Source organism: Mustelus asterias, unplaced genomic scaffold, assembly GCF_964213995.1.
Source record: "Mustelus asterias unplaced genomic scaffold, sMusAst1.hap1.1 HAP1_SCAFFOLD_682, whole genome shotgun sequence".
In the NCBI taxonomy this organism is placed as follows: Eukaryota; Metazoa; Chordata; class Chondrichthyes; order Carcharhiniformes; family Triakidae; genus Mustelus; species Mustelus asterias.
The window spans coordinates 113,213-133,565 of record NW_027590631.1 but is presented as its reverse complement, the minus strand read 5'-3'; positions in this window follow the sequence as shown (position 1 = coordinate 133,565).

Sequence of the window (20,353 nt, the reverse complement as noted above, 5' to 3'; positions counted from 1 at the left end):
GCGGTCCCTCCCCCTCCCTCCCCCCGCCAATCACTCCCTGCGCTCCCCCCCCCCTCCCCACTGATCACCCCAACCCTGTCAGCAGAGTTCCCCCCCAATGATCAGCCCTCGTCTGCAGAGTTCCCCTTCAACGCCGATCACCCCCGCTGCAGAGCTCCCCCCCTTGCCTCCCTCCCTTTGCAGACCTCCCTCCCCCGTGGAGCTCCTCCTTTCCCCCCTCCCATCATTGCCCCACCCCCACTCAAGGCCTACCCCCACTCAGGCCCCACCCCCTTGGCACTGCCCCCGGCACAGTTTTGGTGCACGGTAGGGCACTGCCCAGCCCTGCCCCCAACACCTGGGGGGCTTCAACTGCCTACAATCCCCTGGCAAGGCCATCACATCTGGTGTCCGCTGCTGGAGACCATCCATGATTCTTGCCAGTGAGAACCTTGACCAGTGAGGTGGTGAAGGTAAGTGAGTCCAGACGATAACATCCGAGACTCGCGAATGACATGTTAATAATGTCATTAACATTTAAATCAGCCTCACGCCCAGAATGGCAAAGCGGGGCAGGTATGATCAGACGTGAAGCTGGTTTAAATATTAATGCCATTATTAACATGTCATTAACGTGTCCCGAACACTATCATCTGGCCTCACTTACCTTCACCACCTTGATGGACAAAGTTCGCCCCGGAGAGATTCACGTCTGCCTGCCGAGACTAGAGGTGATGGCCTTGCTGGAGGTTTCAGAGGCACTGGCATTGCCCACCTTGAACCCTGGCACTTTCCACCTGGCACCCTGGCATTGTCCACTGGGCACCCTGGCATTGCCCACCTGACACCCTGGCATTGTCCGCCTGGCACCCTGGCACTGTTCCCCAGGCACCCTGGCACTGTTCCCCAGGCACCTTGGTGCGGTTCCCCAGGCACCTTGGTGCTGTCCCCCAGGCACCCTGGCGCTGTCCCCCAGGCACCCTGGCGCTGTCCCCCAGGCACCCTGGCGCTGTCCCCGAGACATCTTGGTGCTGTCCAGAAGGCACCTGGGCACTGCCTGCCTAGCACCCTGTTAATACCCGCCAGGCACCTGGCATTGTCTGCCTAGCAGCCTGGTATTGTCCACTGAGCACCCAGGCACTGTCTACCGGGCACCCTGGCATAGTCCACGGGGTGCCCTGGCACTGCCCAGCTGGAAACCTGACACTGTCAAGAAGGCACCTGGCACTGCCTGCCTAGTGCCCTGCTACTGCCCATTGGGTACGTTGGCACTGCCCATCAGGCAGCTTGGCACTGCCTACTGGGCGCCCTGACAGTGCCCACCAGTCACCATAACTGTGTCAATGGCAATGCCAAGGGGGTGGAGCCTGAATGGGGACAGAACCTATTGGGGTAGAACTATGACAAGGGGGGAGAGAAAAGGTGCACCGCAAGGGTGGGAGGGAGAGAAGGGCATTCTGATGGAGTGGCAATCGGTGGGGGAGAGGGAACTGTGCAGATAGGGTGATTGGCATTGCGGGGGAGAATGACATCCATTCGGCAGGTGGGGGATAGACTGGCAGAGTGGGGGCGAACAGCAGTATGCAGGGGGGGGAGGGGGGAGGGAGGAGGTGTCCAATGTCCGTGGGGTGGGTGGAGGGGGGGTCAGATCGGCAAGGGTGGTTGTTGGCGTAGGGGAGGGGTTCCCATGTCCATGGGGTGGCTGAGCAGAAGAGGCAGAAGATCTCTGGGAGATGGGGGCACCTGCACAATGGCACCCCGAGATCTCAGCAGCCGACTCCCCCGGCGGTCTCCAGCTACACCTCCGCAAAGTTTTCCCTTGAACAGAGACAGAATTTCCCCTTGTACACGGACAGAGTCTCCCCTTGTACACGGACAGAGTCTCCCCTGGTACACGGACAGAGTCTCCCATTGTACACGGACAGAGTTCCCCCTTGTTCACGGACAGAGTCTCCCCTTGTACACGGACCGAGTCTCCCCTTGTACACGGACAGAGTCTCCCCTTGTACAGAGACAGAATCTCCCCTTGTACACGGACAGAGTCTCCCCTTGTACACGGACAGAGTCTCCCCTTGTACAGAGACAGAATCTCCCCTTGTACACGGACAGAGTCTCCCCTTGTACACAGACAGAGTCTCCCCTTGTACACGGACAGAGTCTCCCCTTGTGCAGAGACAGAATCTCCCCTTGTACACGGACCGAGTCCCCCCTTGTACACAGACAGAGTCTCCCCTTGTACACGGACAGAGTCTCCCCTTGTACACAGACAGAGTCTCCCCTTGTACACGGACCGAGTCCCCCCTTGTACACAGACAGAATCTCCCCTTGTACACGGACCGAGTCCCCCCTTGTACACGGACAGAGTCTCCCCTTGTACAGAGACAGAATCTCCCCTTGTACACGGACAGAGTCTCCCCTTGTACACGGACCGAGTCCCCCCTTGTACACGGACAGAGTCTCCCCTTGTACACGGACAGAGTCTCCCCTTGTACACAGACAGAGTCTCCCCTTGTACACGGACAGAGTCCCCCCTTGTACACGGACAGAGTCTCCCCTTGTACACAGACAGAGTCTCCCCTTGTACACGGACAGAGTCTCCCCTTGTACAGAGACAGAGTCTCCCCTTTTACACGGACAGAGTCCCCCCTTGTACAGAGATAGATTCTCCCCTTGTACACGGACAGAGTCCCCCCTTGTACACGGACAGAGTCTCCCCTTGTACAGAGACAGAGTCTCCCCTTGTACACGGACAGAGTCTCCCCTTGTACACGGACAGAGTCTCCCCGTGTACGCAGACAGAGGGTGTGATCTTTCTGGCCCCCTGCACTGGTTGATCAGTGTGGTGAGCTGGGAAGATAGCGCCTGAGGCTTTTGCACCGGTGCAAACCAGTCTCACGGCGAAAGCTATCGTCCCAGCTGTGTTTTGTCGGTGTGATTGGCTTCTCACCGATTTAAATATTACTGACGCGCTTTGCCCCTTTGACAGAGAGAATCAGTCATGGTCCACACCGACTGGGACCAGATGTGATAACCCTGCCGGGGGGGATTGGAGGCCACTGAAGAACCCCGGTTGGTGGGGGCAGGGCCTGGCAGTGCCCACCAAGCACCATAGCTATGCTGGGGCAGTGCCAAGGGGAGGGGCGCAGGAGTGGGTGTGGGTTATAAGTGGTGAGGTGGGGCAATGATGGGGGAGGCAAGGGGGGGGTGAGCTCTGCAAGTGGGGGAAGGGAGCTCTGTATGGGGGGGAGGCATGGGGGTTGCTCTGTATGGGAGGTGATTAGCGGGGAGGGGATTCTGCAGTTGGTGGTGATCGACGGGGGGGGATCTCTGCAGGCGAGGGGTAATCAGTGGGGGGGAGCTCTGCAGACAGGGTGTGATCAGCAGGGGAGGGGAGCTCTGCAGGGATGGTGATTGGCCGGGGCGGGGTTGGACCGACACAGGAAGCAATTGGCTATGGGGTGGGGTCAGAGGGACTGGCACAGGGGAGCCATCGGGCAATCGGTGGGGGGGGGGGGGGACGCCCTGGCGCAAGAGAGTGATTGGTAGTGGGTAACGTGGGGACGATGTCCGTGGTGGGGGCGTTGGGGGGGTGTCAGGAGCTCTCCCAGTTCAGTGGCAGATTGCAGCACCCACGCAATGGCGCCCCAAGCAGAATGCAGCCAGCTTCACGGCTGGTTAGCCTCCGCCGCACCCCCGACTGGTGAGAATCGCGCTTCTGTCCAAAAGAGTGTCAGAAGATTGCATTTTCAAACGTACCCAAAAAATAGGTCGGAAACTCTCCCGTTTACTGGCTCGTTCAGCACTTTGAATTTTTTGGAAAGATCTCGTCCTGAATCTCCCCTTGTACAGAGACAGAATCTCCCCTTGTACAGGGGCAAATCTCCCCTTGTACAGAATCTCTGCTTGGAAATACACAGAATCTGCCCGTGGACTGAGAGACAGTCTCCCCTTGTACAGTGTTTCCCCTTGTACAGAATCTCCCCTTGTCCAGAGAGGGAGAGAGTCTCCCGTTGTACACAGGGAGGGTCTCCCCTTGTAAATACATTGTACAGAGTCTACCCTTGTACACAATCTCCCCATGTACAGATCTCCCCTTGTAAATACACAGAATCACCCCTTGTAAATACATAGAATCTCCCCTTGTAAATACACAGAATCTCCCCTTGTACAGAGAGAGAGAGAGAGTCTCCCTTTGTACACAGGGAGGATCTCCCCTTGTACAGAATCTACCCTGGTACAGAATCTCCCCTTGTACACAATCTCCCCATGTACAGATCTCCCCTTGTAAATACACAGAATATCCCCTTGCACAGAATCTCTGCTTGTAAATACACAGAATCTCCCCTTGTACAGAGATACAGAGTCTCCCGTTGTACACAGGGAGGGTCTCCCCTTGTACAGAGAGAGGGTCTCCCCTTGTACAGAATCTGCCCTTGTACAGAATCTCCCCTTGTACAGAGAGAGGGTCTCCCCTTGTACAGAATCTCCCCTTGTACAGAATCTGCCCTTGTACAGAATCTCCCCTTGTACACAATCTCCCCATGTACAGATCTCCCCTTGTAAATACACAGAATCTCCTCTTGTCCAGAGAGAGAGAGAGTCTCCCCTTGTACACAGGGAGGGTCTCCCCTTGTACACAATCTCCCCATGTACAGATCTCCCCTTGTAAATACACAGAATCTCCCCTTGCACAGAATCTCCCCTTGTACACAATCTCCCCTTGTACACAATCTCCCCTTGTACACAATCTCCCCTTGTACACAATCTCCCCATGTAAATACACAGAATCTCCCCTTGTACAGAGAGAGAGAGAGTCTCCCCTTGTACACAGGGAGGGTCTCCCCTTGTACACAGGGAGGGTCTCGCCTTATACAGAATCTCCCCTTGTACAGAATCTCCCCTTGTACACAACCTCCTCTTGTACACAATCTCCCCATTTACAGATCTCCTCTTGTAAATACACAGAATCTCCCCTTGTCCAGGGAGAGAGAGAGTCTCCCCTTGTACACAGGGAGGGTCTCCCCTTGGACACAATCTCCCCATGTACAGATCTCCTCTTGTAAATACACAGAATCTCCCCTTGTCCAGAGAGAGAGAGAGTCTCCCCTTGTACACAGGGAGGGTCTCCCCTTGTACACAGGGAGGGTCACGCCTTATACAGAATCTCCCCTTGTACAGAATCTCCCCTTGTACAGAATCTCCCCTTGTACAGAATCTCCCCTTGTACACAATCTCCCCTTGTACACAATCTCCCCATGTACACAATCTCCTTATGTAAATACACAGAATCTCCCCTCGTAAATACACAGAATCTCCCCTTGTACAGAGACAGAGAGTCTCCCATTGTACACAGGGAGGGTCTCCCCTTGAACACAGGGAGGGTCTCCCCTTGTACAGAGTCTACCCTTGTACAGAATCTCCCCTTGTACACAATCTCCCCTTGTACACAATCTCCCCTTGTACACAATCTCCCCATGTACAGATCTCCCCTTGTAAATACACAGAATCTCCCCTTGCACAGAATCTCCCCTGGGCAGAGAGAGAGAGTCTCCCCTTGTACACAGTGATGGGCTCCCCTTGTACAGAATCTTCCCTTGTAAATGCACAGAATTTCCTCTTGTAAATAGACAGAATGTCCTCTTGTCCAGAGAGAGAGAGAGTCTCCCGTTGTACATAGGGAGGGTCTCCCCTTGTACACAATCTCCCCATGTACAGATCTCCCCTTGTAAATACACAGAGTCTCCCCTTGCACAGAATCTCCCCTTGTAAATACACAGAATCTCCCCTTGTACAGAGAGAGTCTCCCGCTGTACACAGGGAGGGTCTCCCCTTATACACAGGGAGGGTCTCCCCTTATACACAGGGAGGGTCTCCCCTTATACACAGGGAGGGTCTCCCCTTATACACAGGGAGGGTCTCCCCTTGTACACAGGGAGGGTCTCCCCTTGTACACAGGGAGGGTCTCCCCTTGTACACAGGGAGGGTCTCCCCTTGTACACAGGGAGGGTCTCCCCTTGCACAGAATCTTCCCTTGTACAGAATCTCCCCTTGTACACAATCTCCCCTTGTACACAATCTCCCCATGTACAGAACTCCCCTTGTAAATACACAGAATCTCCTCTTGTGCAGAGAGAGGGTCTCCCCTTGTACAGAATCTCCCCTTGTAAATACACAGAAACTCCCCTTGTACGGAGTGAGAGAGTCTCCCATTGTACACAGGGAGGGTCTCCCCTTGTACAGAATCTTCCCTTGTACAGATCTCCCCTTGTAAATACACAGAATCTCCTCTTGTGCAGAGAGAGGGTCTCCCCTTGTACAGAATCTCCCCTTGTAAATACACAGAAACTCCCCTTGTACGGAGTGAGAGAGTCTCCCATTGTACACAGGGAGGGTCTCCCCTTGTACAGAATCTTCCCTTGTACAGATCTCCCCTTGTAAATACACAGAATCTCCCCTTGTAAATACACAGAATCTCCCGTTGTACAGAGTGAGAGGGTCTCCCCTTGTACACAGGGAGGGTCTCCCCTTGTACACAATCTCCCCATGTACAGATCTCCCCTTGTAAATGCACAGAATCTCCCCTTGTAAATACACAGAATCTCCCTTTGTACAGAGTGAGAGAGTCTCCCCTTGTACACAGGTAGGGTCTCCCCTTGTACAGAATCTTCCCTTGTACAGAATCTCCCCTTGTACACAATGTCCCCATGTCCAGATCTCCCCTTGTAAATACACAGAATCTCCCCTTGTACAGAGAGAGGGTCTCCCCTTGTACAGAATCTCCCCTTGTACAGAGACAGAATCTCCCTTTGTACAGGGCCAACTCTCCCTTAGTACAGAGACAGAATCTCCCCTTGTACAGGGCCAACTCTCCCTTAGTACAGAGACAGAATCTCCCCTAGTGCAGAGATGGAATCTCCCCTTGTGCAGAGACAGAATCTCCCCTTGTACAGAGATGGAATCTCCCCTTGTACAGGCCAGAATCTCCCCTTGTACAGAGACAGAATCTCCCCTAATGCAGAGATGGAATCTCCCCTTGTGCAGAAACAGAATCTCCCCTTGTACAGAGATGGAATCTCCCCTTGTGCAGAAACAGAATCTCCCCTTGTACAGGACAGAATCTCCCCTTGTACAGAGATGGAATCTCCCCTTGTACAGGACAGAATCTCCCCTTGTGCAGAGACAGAATCTCCCCTTGTGCAGAGACAGAATCTCCCCTTGTACAGAGATGGAATCTCCCCTTGTCCAGGACAGAATCTCCCCTTGTACAGGGACGGAATCTCCCCTTGTACGGGGACGGAATCTCCCCTTGTACAGGACAGAATCTCCCCTTGTACAGGGCCAACTCTCCCTTAGTACAGAGACAGAATCTCCCCTAATGCAGAGATGGAATCTCTCCTTGTGCAGAGACAGAATCTCCCCTTGTACAGAGATGGAATCTCCCCTTGTACAGGACAGAATCTCCCCTTGTACAGGGATGGAATCTCCCCTTGTACAGGACAGAATCTCCCCTTGTACAGAGATGGAATCTCCCCTTGTACAGGACAGAATCTCCCCTTGTACAGGGACGGAATCTCCCCTTGTACAGAGATGGAATCTCCCCTTGTACAGGACAGAATCTCCCCTTGTGCAGGGACGGAATCTCCCCTTGTACACCAACTGAGCCTCCTTCCTTCCCACGCTATACGCCCTGTGTATGACACCTTTGTATCTAAGCTACTACATTGCTGCCACTTGGCAGGGTCCACCCACCTGCGCCACTTCCTGCACCAATCTATTGGTGGCATCAAGCGGTGAGTGAGCACGCGCCCAACCAATCATCCCCATTCAGGCACCTGGCACTGATAGACTGCCCATTGGAGTTTCAATCTCCAAACCCAGCATGTGATTGGACAAGTGGGGAGGCGGTTTGGCACCAAAGGTTGGATCGTAAAGCGTACTTTTTGTGGTGGCCTTTGAACAACACACAGCAAAAAAAAATTAACAAATGGATAATGTATATTTTTATTGGACTAAAGATCTGTACTCTTATCTACGGACTGTTGGGTTATGATTTGTGGAAGTCTAGATTGTAGAAATCACCAAACTGTTTGTACAGAAGTGCAAATTATCCTGTGTCCTTCCAATGATGGGGGATTGATGTGACACCATCACTGGATGCTAGTTACCATGGCAACTGGAGTTCTGACAATTGGGTTCATCGTCAGTCAGCACTGGGAAGCACCGACCTTCTGCACCAATGTGTCTGATGTGGGCAGAGGACTTATTCCTAATTGGGTGGTGGGGTTTATTTGGAGTCATGGCTCTACTTCTCCCAACGTCCTTTATACCTGAGGCGAATCCAATAAAAAGTTGTTGTGGGTGCCAGGGCGATAGACTGAAGCTCTCTTCCTGACGGGGGCTGGGGGTGAAGTGGGGGGTGGGTTTGGGGTTGGGAAGGTGGTGGAGGGTTGGTGGGGGAGGTATTGCTGTTTCTTTTGAGTTGCCAGGCGGAGCCACCCCGAGCGTGATGTCACGTAAGTGCTCTTCTAACTTTGGGCTGGTCAGTGATGATGGGATTTGGAATTGACATTGGAAGTCAATTGACAGTTATCAGGGCAGGTTGAGGGGTAGGGGTTGGGGCGGTGTTAATTTACGGAATGCTCCACCCATTCACACCCACGGGATTCTCTGGTCACACCGGCGGTTCCACCCACCCACTGCCGTGGGTTTCCCGGCAGCATGATGGGGGCTGGGGGGCTTCAATGGGAATTCCCATTGACAACGGCGGGACCAGAGAACCCCACCGCCAGAGAGTGGCACACAACCTCCCACCGCTAAGAAAAACGCTGAAGGGAAGCCTGACAATCTCACCCATTGCCCTGTCTTTGGGGGGAGCCTGGCAGGTCAGCCAAGGGGGGCGTCACCCACTGTGGAAACCAACTGGCATTCTGTCAAAATGCAGGAATTGAACCGGGGGCAGGGGTTTGTATTGAGGGGGGGGGGGGGGCGAGAAGTGGGGGGCAAGTAAGAGGAAAAGCCCCAGAAAATCTCTCAGACCAAGTAAAATCCAGAGTTTAGAATTTGGACCGATTCCAAACACCAGAACAATGTTGGCCAGGAGGAGCACATTGGAAAGAACTAGACTGAAGATTGACTTGGATGATGTCACACTGGAACAAGTCAATACCTTTGTGTGTTTAAAATAAATAATAACCAGAGGTTGGCAGATGTGATGTCAAAATCAGAAGAAGGACAGAGTAATATCTTGAAGGTGGGGATGTGTTGACAACAATCAAACTCAAGCTTGGAAACAGCTCCTCAATATTTATTCTCTATTCTAACCACTTCACGTCCGCCTCAGAAAGCCAAAGAATCAGTGAAGATCTGTGGAAGAGAATAGAAATGAGGATTCTCAGATGCTCCGTAGACAGACCATAAGGTGAATGAAGAGGTGTTTGAAATTTGCGAGAGCAAAAACAGTGCCCTAAAAAGTGACATCCAGAGCAGGAAATGTCGGGATTTTGGCCATTTGATCAGAGCTGGAATCCTGCAGAGATCTCATAGAATCCCGAGAGTGCAGAAGGAGGCCATTCGGCCCATCGAGTCTGCACCAACAACAATCCCGCCCAGGCCCTATCCCCATATTTACCCTGCTAATCCCTTTAACCTACCACCCCAGGAGACTAAGGGGCAATTTTAGCACGGCCAATGCACCTAACCCGCACATCTTTGGGACTGTGGGAGGAAACCAGAGCACCCGGAGGAAACCCACGCAGACACGGGGGGAATGTGCAGACTCCACACAGACAGTGACCCAAGCCGGGAATCGAACCCGGGTCCCTGGGGCTGTGAGGCAGCAGTGCTAACAACTGTGCTACCGTGCCGCCCCTCCAGACGACATCAGAAAGTGGAGATGACCCAAGCGTAGTTGGATGATGGATGTCACGGAGCAGTCATAGCTGAGCTACTTGACGTATGAGGATGGAGCAAGTCAGACAAAGGTGACAGTCAATAACCGCAGATCCCTGGGAGGGAGCAGCTACAGGGTGACCTCAATAACAGACGGAGGCGGCAGAAGTTCCTTTTTGAAGTGTACTTTCACACACACTTTTCTTTCCATTGGGGGAATAGTGGGGATATGGTAGAAGGATTCCTGGGATGATCTTCAGCCCATTGAACCATCTCACCAATGTTCCTCCATTGACCATCAAGTCTTGAAGTGGAACTTGAACGCAGTGTTTCTGGGACAGCACCCACTGAGACACTGGGCACCCAATCAGCAGAGGTGATCATATGACGGCCCCGAAACTTTGAATCAACAACAGCCGCACCTCACCCATATTTAACTCCGTTGGCTCAGAGAGGGGTGTAATTCAGACGAACCCTTGAAGATCGCCATGTTCCGTAGGGTTTCCAAACCCTCCAGGATTGTGTCCGGAATCTCTTGGAATTAAAGATGAATCTTCAGGATCCTGTAGTGAGCATTCCCAGGAGAGAAACTGCAGAGTTATTGAAAAAGAATGTTTTTTTAGAAAATATGTATAGACCAGCATTTATTGCCCTTGGGAAGGTGGTGGTGAGTTGCCTTTTGAACCGCTGCAGTTCAGCTCGTGCAGGTACACCCACTGTGCCGTTAGGGAGGGTGTTCCAGGATTTTGACCCAGCAACGGTGAAGGAGTGGTGATATATTTCCAAGTCAGGATGGTGATTGGTTTACAGGGGAATTTGCCGGTGGTGGTGTTCCCATGTGTCTGCTGCTCTTGCCCTTCGAGATGGCAGTGGCTGTAGGGTCTGGAAGGTTTTGCCAGAGACTATTTTTAATGATCAATGAGTGAAATGGAACAAGTAAATCCTGCTTTTCCTTGTCCTCCGAGTGTACAAAATAAGAATTGTTTTCCCAACACACACCTCTTGGTGCCTGTATATGTTTTGTATATCTCTGCTCAACTATTGGTCAAAATAGCCTTCAGTCTCACACAAGCAACCCATTAGCTTAAATGTTGTCCAAGGAAATTCTATCTGCTTTACATTGCCCGGCCCAGCAGCTGGTGGGTAAAATGTCAGTTCTGTGCTTTAAACTTCTAAGGTGTGATTATTTACAGGATTTTATAAAATAATTAGGTTTTGTACGATATATTATACTTAATATATATCATTCATCCCCTCTTCAATGTGTACCCAGAGAGTGGGAAGCACAGTGAGAGGGTTTGGGGTGCCCAGCACTACCTGGACATTGATGTGGGTCACACCAAACTCTCCCATCTGCATTGTGTTGATGGGATGGACTTTGTCTCCGTCTGTGGAGACAGCCAGGAATTCTGCTCCCTGGATAACCAAGCCGAGAAGGAGTTCTCCCTTTCTCTCAGTCGCGCTGTGCACCGTTGGAATTGAACAGCCAATGACATTGCAGTAGTTCAGAGCTGCAGGTCAGGTATTGGCTGAGGGCTTTCACAACTTTGACCTCATCTTGACAGTCTGCAGAAAACGTCAAGTGATCACGGCCTCTCCCTCTGCCCCCCCCCTCTCTGCCCCCCGCCCCCCCTCCCCCTCTGCCCCCCCCTCCCCCTCTGCCCCCCCCACCCCCTCTGCCCCCTCCACCCCCCCTGCCCCCCCCTGCCCCCCCTGCCCCCCCCGCCACCCCCCCCTGCCCCCCCTCTCTGCCCCCCGCCCCCCCTCCCCCTCTGCCCCCCCCTCCCCCTCTGTCCCCCCACCCCCTCTGCCCTCCCCTCTGCCCCCTCCACCCCCCCCTGCCCCCCGCGCCACCCCCCCCTGCCCCCCCCTCTGCCCCCCACTCCCCCCCCCCACCCCCTCTGCCCCCCCCACCACACCACCCCCCACCCCCCACCACAAGCAATCAGCAAAATCCAACCCCAACAGGCAGCTAATTCAGCCCATCTCAAAAATGGCTGCCACTCACAATGGCCAATGGCATGAGAGTTCTTCATTCCAGGAGCTTCTACTGGTGTGAAGAGGGGAGATCAGGAGAAACCTCATTCATTATATGGGAGGGGGGGGACACACGATTGGTGGATGGAGGGGCTGGTGGAGGGAGAGGTTGGTGGAGGGCGGGGCTGATGGAGGGCGGGGCTGATGAAGGGATGGGCTGGTGGAGGGCAGGGCTACTGGATGGAGAGGCTGGTGGATGGAGGGGCTATTGGATGGAGAGGCTGGTGGAGGGAGGGGCTGGTGGAAGGAGGGGCTGGTGGAGGGAGGGGCTGGTGGAGGGAGGGGCTGGTGGAGGGAGGGATTGGTGGAGGGAGAGGCTGGTGGAGGGAGGGGCTACTGGATGGAGGGGCTGGTGGATGGAGGGGCTATTGGGTGGAGGGGCTGGTGGATGGAGGGGCTATTGGATGGAGAGGCTGGTGGATGGAGGGGCTGGTGGAGGGAGGGGCTGTTGGAGGGCGGGGCTACTGGATGGAGAGGCTGGTAGATGGGGGGGCTATTGGATGGAGAGGTTGGTGGAGGGTGGGGCTGATGGAGGGAGGGGCTACTGGATGGAGAGGCTGGTGGATGGAGCGGCTATTGGATGGAGAGGCTGGTGGATGGAGCGGCTATTGGATGGAGAGGCTGGTGGATGGAGGGGCTGGTGGAGGGAGGGGCTGTTGGAGGGAGGGGCTATTGTGTGGAGGGGGTGGTGGAGGGAGGCAGTTGGAGAGGAGTGGCTCTTGGAGGGAGAGCTAACTGGTTGGCATGGCTACCTAATGTTACGTCTCCAGCTTGCCTCGAAATAGCAAACAGGGAAAATTTTAGGGGAGTGGGAAATCTCCTGGCTGAGAAAGACCAGGAGAATTCCCCAGACCTGTTCCCACTCCCACTCTGGAATCTCGCTGGATCGCTGGCATTTTCATCAGCTTGGCATCTTGCAAAGGGGTGTCGGTGGGTTCATGATTGGGTGGGACACATGGAGTATAATGTGGGAAAATGTGAGGTTGTCCAGTTGGGTGGGAAGTTTAAAAAAGCAGCAAATTATTGAAATGGAGAGAGACTGCAGAATGTGGCAGTACAGAGGGATCTGGGTGACCTTGTACATGAATCACAAAAAGCTAGCATGCAGATACAGTAAGTAATTAGGAAGGCAAATAAAATGCTGGACTTCATTGCGAGAGGGAAGGAATACAAGCAGGGGTATAAAAATCTTTCGACAGCTGTATTGGGCATTGGTGAGACCACACCTGGAGTAGGATGTACAGGTCTGCTCTCTTTACTGAGGGAGGGATATACTTACATTGGAGGCAGTTCATAGTGAACCTCGATGAACTGATTCCTGGGATGAAGGGATTTGTCTTACGAGGAGAGGTGGAGCAGGTTGGGCCCACACTGATTGGAGTTGAGAAGAATGTGAGGTGATCTTATTGAAACACAGGATTCTGAGGGGGACTTGACAGGGTCGAGGCTGAGAGGTTGTTTCCCCTTGTGGGGGAATCTAGAACTAGGGGCACAGTTTGAAACTAAGGGGCCTCTCATTTCAGATGGAGAGGAGCAGGAATTTCAGAGGGTCGTTCATGTTCAGAATCCTCTCCCCCAGGGAGCAGTTGAGGGGGAGGAGGGTCATTGCATTTATTCAAGGTTGAGTTAGACAGATTTTGAAATGATGGGGAGGGTCGAGGGTTATGGGGAGCAGGCAGGAAAGAGGATTAAGGTCACAATCAGACCAGCCACGGTCCTACTGACGGGTAGAGCAGGCTCAATGGGCTGAATGGCCGACTCCTGCTCCTCGGTTTTCATGATGTGGAGACGCCGGCGTTGGAGCGGCGGGCTTGGAGCTCCGAAAGCTTGTGTGGCTTTTGCTACCAAATAAACCTGTTGGACTTTAACCTGGTGTTGTTAAACTTCTTCCTCTGTTTTCAGCCAGATTTCCAGAAACGTTATGACATAGTTGGGGGGGTGGGTGGTGGGGAACGTCTCCTGGGTAACAGTAACAGCCTTGACTCATCCAGCCCACCTTCTGCACCGCCCCCCCACCCCCCCTCCCACCAGCCGTTGTGATCAATCATGTCTTCCAGGTTTCTTGTCCAGTTTGACTCAATTGTAACGATCCCAAGATCCGCTCCGTGAACTGGAATCCGATCCGATCCCGATCGACTGAACTCATCACCTTCTTGTTGTGCAGATTGTTCAGGATGTACAAGTCGGGGAATTCTCTCCCGGCCCTACGCCCAATACCGCTCCTCCCATTGACTCCCCGAGCCAGGTTATTAATGGTGGAAAGCAGTTAGAAGTGGAGACATTGAGAATGTGAAATTCTGTGTGGGATGTATAATAAAACTGTCAACTCTCTGTACCGACGTCTGTGTGTGTTTCTGTTGCTAAGGAGGTGAATTTTCACACGAATGGTCGTGGGGAGTTAAGCACAGCAATATTGAGAATGTCACCGTGTGGGCCACTGAGACAAGGCTCTCAGGCTTCTGTCCAATAGAAAGCCAGTGAGAGCCCTACCTTGCCTCTTATGGGATGACCCGCCCGTATCATGTGCCAATCAGGCATTTAATTCATAGAATCATAGAATCCCTACAGTGCAGAAGGAGGCCATTCGGCCCAATGAGTCTGCACTGACCACAATCCCAACCAGACCCTATCCCCATAACCCCCTGCACTTACCCTAACTAGTCCCCCTAACACTAAGGGGCAATTTAGCACGGCCAAGCCACCTAACCCGCACATTTTTGGACTGTGGGAGGAAACCGGAGCACCCGGAGGAAACCCATGCAGACATGGGGAGAACGTGCAAACTCCACACAGCTAGTGACCCAAGCTGGGAATCGAACCTGGGTTCCTGGCACTGTGAGGCAGCAGTGTTAACCATTGTGCCGCCTCTGTTCAGCATCAGGCCCTCGCCATGATCAAGGACCCCAAGGAGTGGAAGTCCCGCCCTCCCCGAATCCCCACTCCCACCCCGCATCTCTGAGGAACCCAGGTGATCAGTGTGTGATGGCAGGAGGGAGTCGTGGGGGAGGGGGCAGGATCACAGGGGAGAGGGTGATCGACGGCTAGGGCAAGGATGTGGTTCTCCCTTCCGGATGTGTGGTGCCTCAGTCAAAGAAGAACAAAGAAAATTACAGCACAGGAACAGGCCCTTCGGCCCTCCAAGCCTGCACCGGCCATGCTGCCCGACTGAACTAAAACCCCCTACCCTTCCGGGGACCATATCCCTCCATTCCCATCCTATTCATGTATTTGTCCAGACGCCCCTTAAAACTCACTATCGTATCCGCTTCCACTACCTCCCCTGGCAGTGAGTTCTAGGCACCCACCACCCTCTGTGTAAAAAACTTGCCTTGTACACCTCCTTTAAACCTTGCCCCTCACACCTTAGAACTAAGCCCCCGAGTAATTGACTCCTCCACCCTGGGAAAAAGCTTCTGACTATCCGCTCTGTCCATGCCCCTCACAATCTTGTAGACTTCTATCAGGTCACCCCCCTCAACCTCCATCGTTCCAGTGGGAACTAACAAAGTTTCTCAAACCTCTCCTCATAGCCAATGCCCTCCATACCAGGCAACATCCTGGTAAATCTTTTCTGTACCCTCTCCAAAACCTCCACATCCTTCTGGTAGTGTGGCGACCAGAATTAAACACTATATTCCAAATGTGGCCTAACTAAGGTTCTATAAAGCTGCAACATGACTTGCCAACTTTTATACTCAATGCCCCAGCCGATGAAGGCAAGCATGCCGTATGCCTTCTTGACTACCTTCTCCATCTGTGTTGCCACTTTCAGTGACTTCTGTACCTGTACACCCAGATCCCTCTGCCTATCAATACTCTTGAGGGTTCTGCCATTTGCTGTATATTTCCCATCTGTATTAGACCTTCCAAAATGCATTACCTCACATTTGTCCGGATTAAACTCCTTCTGCCATCTCTCCGCCCAAGTCTCCAACTGATCTACATCTTGCTGTATCCTCTGATGGTCCTCATCGCTATCTGGAATTCCACCAACCTTTGTGTTGTCTGCAAACTTACTAATTAAACCAGTTACATTTTCCTCCAAATCATTTATATATATTACAAACAGCAAAGGTCCCAGCACTGATCCCTGAGGAACGCCACTTGTCACAGCCCTCCATTCAGAAACGCACCCTTCCACTGCTACCCTCTGTCTTCTATGACCAAGCCAATTCTGTATCCATCTTGCCAGCTCACCACTGATCCCATGCGACTTCACTTTCTGTACCAGTCCTGCCATGAGCGACCTTGTCAAAGGCCTTACTGAAGTCCATGTGGACAACATCCACTGCCCTACCCTCATCAACATCTTTGTCACTTCCTCAGTCAGTCACTCAATAATTTTGAATGCGTGTCACCCCACCCCCACTCCCCCACCCCAGCCTGAAAATGACCCAACTGGGTTTGCTTTTTGGGTCTCACACATGGTAGGAGACCCCTTGCCCACCCCCACACCCCCCACCCCCTGTGCCCCCAGACCCCATCCCCATGCATCCCCACCCCCATCCCTTGCCACTGGGTGAATACTTGCAGGGGCAGGATGAGGGTCTTAAGTCGACATTAATTGCCCACATAAGGACCCCGATTGGGGGTCGGAGCAGGAAAGCCGACCATGAATCTTTCCAGCAGGGAGTTAATCGGGGCAGAGGCAGAAAGAATCAGAGGCTGGGTCAGGGCTGTATGAGCTCAGCAGACGTGATGCCAACTCTCCAATGAATCAAGAGTGGCTCTGGGCAACAGGCATAGTTGGCACAACACAGACATGCCAAAACCAAAGTGGGGGCGAATCAAGTGACAGGAGGCACAATCCCCATGTTGGATGGATCGCTAAATGGGAGCACTGCTTTGTAAGGTCGGTGTCCTCACGTGTTTGCACAGAGACGCTGTGGGCCGTGTACCTGGCAGTAGGTGGCACCCACAGTCAGCACTGTGGACAGGTCCATGCAGCACCAAGGAACAGATAAGGCAGATCATTCAACAATACAACACAGAAGGAGCCATGGAGCCCAGTATGTTTGTGCCAACACATCTCAAGAACTATCCAATCAGTGCCATGCCCTGATGTTTCTCCGGAGCCCTGTCTATTTCCTTCCCTCCGCAAGGTTTCTATCCAATTCCCTTTGGAAAGGGAATTATTGAATTCTATTCCATCTGCTTCCATTACACTTTCAGGAAATGAGTTCCAGATATGAATTCATTTTAAATACTTCTCACATCAACGGCCATTTATCCTAATTATGGAACTATGGCAGAGCTAAAGAAAGCTTTGAGGGGAAGATGTCCTTCGCTGATGACTACCAGGGGAGTGAGTGAATCTGGAAGACCCTTGACGCTGTAACATTGCAAATAGATACCAGGTGACTGTAAGACACCATTCCCACCCTGAACAAACGGTTAGTGATGTAGAAAGTGAGTGACAGATTGGGCATACATCCTTTAACTAACACCACATCTTTACTCTGATTAAAGGACAAGATCAGTTAATAATAGAAAGAACTTTCAATGCAATAGCACCTTGACACAAGGGGATACTGAACTTGAGAAAGAGCGAGTTACTGAGTGAGTGATATACGGTGTGAGGGAGGTTGTTATTGTGTGAGGGAGTGAGTTACTGAGAGTGAGGGAGTGAGTTAATGAGTGAGGGAGGGAGTTACTGAGAGGGAGGGAGTTACTGAGTGAGGGAGGGAGTTACTGAGTGAGGGAGGGAGTTACTGAGTGAGGGTGTGAGTTACTGAATAAGGGAGGGAGTTACTGAGTGAGGGTGTGAGTTACTGAGTGAGGGATTTACTGAGTGAGGGAGGGAGTTACTGAGTGAGGGAGCGAGTTACTGAGTGAGGGAGGGAGTTACTGAGTGAGGGTGTGAGTTACTGAGTGAGGGAGTGAGTTACTGAATAAGGGAGGGAGTTACTGAGTGAGGGTGTGAGTTACTGAGTGAGAGAGGGAGTTACTGATTGAGGGAGTGAGTTACTGAGTGAGGAGGGAGTTACTGAGTGAGGGAGTGAGTTCCTGGAAGTAAGGGAGGGAGTTAGAGGCATAGAGATTTACGGCACAAAAACAGGCCCTTCGGCCCAAATCATCCATGCCGACCACATTTCTTAAACTGATCTGGTCCCATTTGCCTGCGTTTGGCCCATATCCCTCTAAACCTTTCCCATCCATGTACCTATCCAAATGTCTTTTAAATGTTGTAATTGTACCCGCCTCTGGCAGCCCATTCCATACACACATCACCCTCTGTGAAAAGGTTGCCCCTCAGGTCCCCTTTAAATCTTTCCCCTCTCACCTTAAACCTATGACCTCTAGTTTTGGACTCCCTGGGGAAAGACCTTGGCTATTCACTTTATCTATGCCCCTCATGATTTTATAAACCTCTAAGGTCACCCCTCATCCTCCTATGCTCCAGGGAAAAATCTCCTTCCGATTCAGCCTCTCCTTTATAGTTCAAACCTTCCAGTCCCCGTAACATACTTGTAAATTATTTTTGAACCCTTTCCAGTTTAATAACATCCTTCCTATAGCAGGGTGATCAGAATTGTACGTAGGACTCCGAATGTGGCCTTAACAGTGTCTTGTACAGTTGTAACATAATGTCCCAACTCCTGTACCCAATGCTCTGACCAATGAAGGCAAGTGTGCCAAACACCACCTTCACCACCCTGTCTACCTGTGACAACACTTTCAAGGAGCTATGTACCTGCACCCTGAGGTCTCTCTGTTCGACTCCCCAGGGCCCTACCATTAACTGTGTAAGTCCTGCCCTGGTTTGTCTCAGCAAAATGCAACACCTCGCATTTATCTGAATAAAACTCCATCTGCCATTTCTCCAGTCACTGGCCCAGTTGATCAAGATTACATTGTAATCTTAGATAACCTTCTTCACTGTCCACTACACCACCAATTTTGGTGTCATCTGCAAACTTACTAACCATGCCTCCTATATTCTCATCCAAATGACAAACAACAGTGGACCCAGCACCAATTGCTGTGGCACACCGGTGGTCGCAGGCCTCCGGTCTGAAAAACAACCCTCTACCACCACCCTCTGTTTCCTACCAGCAAGCCAATTTTGTATCCAATTGGCTAGTACTCCCTGAATCCCATGTGATCTAACCTTACTGACTAGCCTATCATGTGGGGTACCTTGTTGAAGGCCTTGCTAAAGTCCATGTAGACAATGTCTATGCACTGCCCTCATCGACTTTCATGGTCACCCCTTCAAAAAAGTATCAAATTTGTCAGACACAATTTCCCAATGGAGAGAGACTGCAGAATGTGGCAGTACAGAGGGATCTGGGTGACCTTGTACATGAATCACAAAAAGCTAGCATGCAGATACAGTAAGTAATTAGGAAGGCAAATAAAATGCTGGACTTCATTGCGAGAGGGAAGGAATACAAGCAGGGGTATAAAAATCTTTCGACAGCTGTATTGGGCATTGGTGAGACCACACCTGGAGTAGGATGTACAGGTCTGCTCTCTTTATTGAGGGAGGGATATACTTACATTGGAGGCAGTTCATAGTGAACCTCGATGAACTGATTCCTGGGATGAAGGGATTTGTCTTACGAGGAGAGGTGGAGCAGGTTGGGCCCACACTGATTGGAGTTGAGAAGAATGTGAGGTGATCTTATTGAAACACAGGATTCTGAGGGGGACTTGACAGGGTCGAGGCTGAGAGGTTGTTTCCCCTTGTGGGGGAATCTAGAACTAGGGGCACAGTTTGAAACTAAGGGGCCTCTCATTTCAGATGGAGAGGAGCAGGAATTTCAGAGGGTCGTTCATGTTCAGAATCCTCTCCCCCAGGGAGCAGTTGAGGGGGAGGAGGGTCATTGCATTTATTCAAGGTTGAGTTAGACAGATTTTGAAATGATGGGGAGGGTCGAGGGTTATGGGGAGCAGGCAGGAAAGAGGATTAAGGTCACAATCAGACCAGCCACGGTCCTACTGACGGGTAGAGCAGGCTCAATGGGCTGAATGGCCGACTCCTGCTCCTCGGTTTTCATGATGTGGAGACGCCGGCGTTGGAGCGGCGGGCTTGGAGCTCCGAAAGCTTGTGTGGCTTTTGCTACCAAATAAACCTGTTGGACTTTAACCTGGTGTTGTTAAACTTCTTCCTCCGTTTTCAGCCAGATTTCCAGAAACGTTATGACATAGTTGGGGGGGTGGGTGGTGGGGAACGTCTCCTGGGTAACAGTAACAGCCTTGACTCATCCAGCCCACCTTCTGCACCGCCCCCCCACCCCCCCTCCCACCAGCCGTTGTGATCAATCATGTCTTCCAGGTTTCTTGTCCAGTTTGACTCAATTGTAACGATCCCAAGATCCGCTCCGTGAACTGGAATCCGATCCGATCCCGATCGACTGAACTCATCACCTTCTTGTTGTGCAGATTGTTCAGGATGTACAAGTCGGGGAATTCTCTCCCGGCCCTACGCCCAATACCGCTCCTC